Here is an 885-nt window from a genome sequence, read left to right on the forward strand (position 1 = left end):
CTGAAATAACTATTACAATACTACAATCTGAATAATCACCAAATAAATTCTTGATTACAACCGTTCTTAAAATTCAGTTGTGACTTCTGGAATTGAAGAATATGATAGTAACTCTCTTTAAACACCAAACTACATTTGCACTCCAAATATGACTGACAATTATATTCTGCTGCTGTGTGAATGCAACTTATGATATCAAAAAGCATCTATAAATGTAATATCTCACCCTACGAGAAGTACCCCTTGTATTGCTTGACGGGGTCCATTTTGTAGAGGTGGCGATCAGTGATAAGCAATGCTCGATCCTCTGCTTTATTGAAGCGATTGATCTGTTGAGACAATAATATTGCATAGGTTAACATTACATGCCAAGCAAACATCTAATATTGCAGCAATGATTCACGTAACTGTCAGTCAGAGAGGACTCAACCTAATATAATGAAGGACATACTTTGCGGACATTGCAGGAGAAGAGGACTCTCATGAACTTATCTTTCCTCTGCAGATCACTGGAAACAAGAGTAAAGGAAGACGCTGTCCCAGGACTGTCCTTTTTCTAAGAATAGAAAAATGTTTGTGTTAAACAATGTAAACTAAATGTATCATAATTTATTTCAAACCAGACGGTTTTAAACACTAACCAGGTAGTTGCCCTCCCAGGCTCTCTGCAGGCCGAGATCTGCTCTCTGCCCCTTCAGACACTCTAATGTGGCCACTTTAGCCCTGATCTGCACCATCTCCTCTGGAGACAGGTCTTTAATGAGCATCCAGGCCCACCATCTAAAATATATTTAAATAAATATCATAAACACAAAGCCATTGCCTGCAACATGAATTGTAATGTACACAGTAGCTTAAAAAGTCCACATAAATATACTGAAACCA

General features: G+C 37.9%; 1 pseudogene; it reads right to left on the reverse strand.

Annotated features, from left to right (window-relative positions):
* The window catches only part of LOC107565657 (unconventional myosin-Id-like), an 89,994-nt pseudogene that overhangs the window by 31,018 nt on the left and 58,091 nt on the right, over nt 1-885 (reverse strand).

The sequence above is a fragment of the Sinocyclocheilus grahami genome, unplaced genomic scaffold (assembly GCF_001515645.1).
Source record: "Sinocyclocheilus grahami isolate Dianchi unplaced genomic scaffold, SAMN03320097.WGS_v1.1 scaffold26.1, whole genome shotgun sequence".
Lineage (NCBI taxonomy): Eukaryota > Metazoa > Chordata > Actinopteri > Cypriniformes > Cyprinidae > Sinocyclocheilus > Sinocyclocheilus grahami.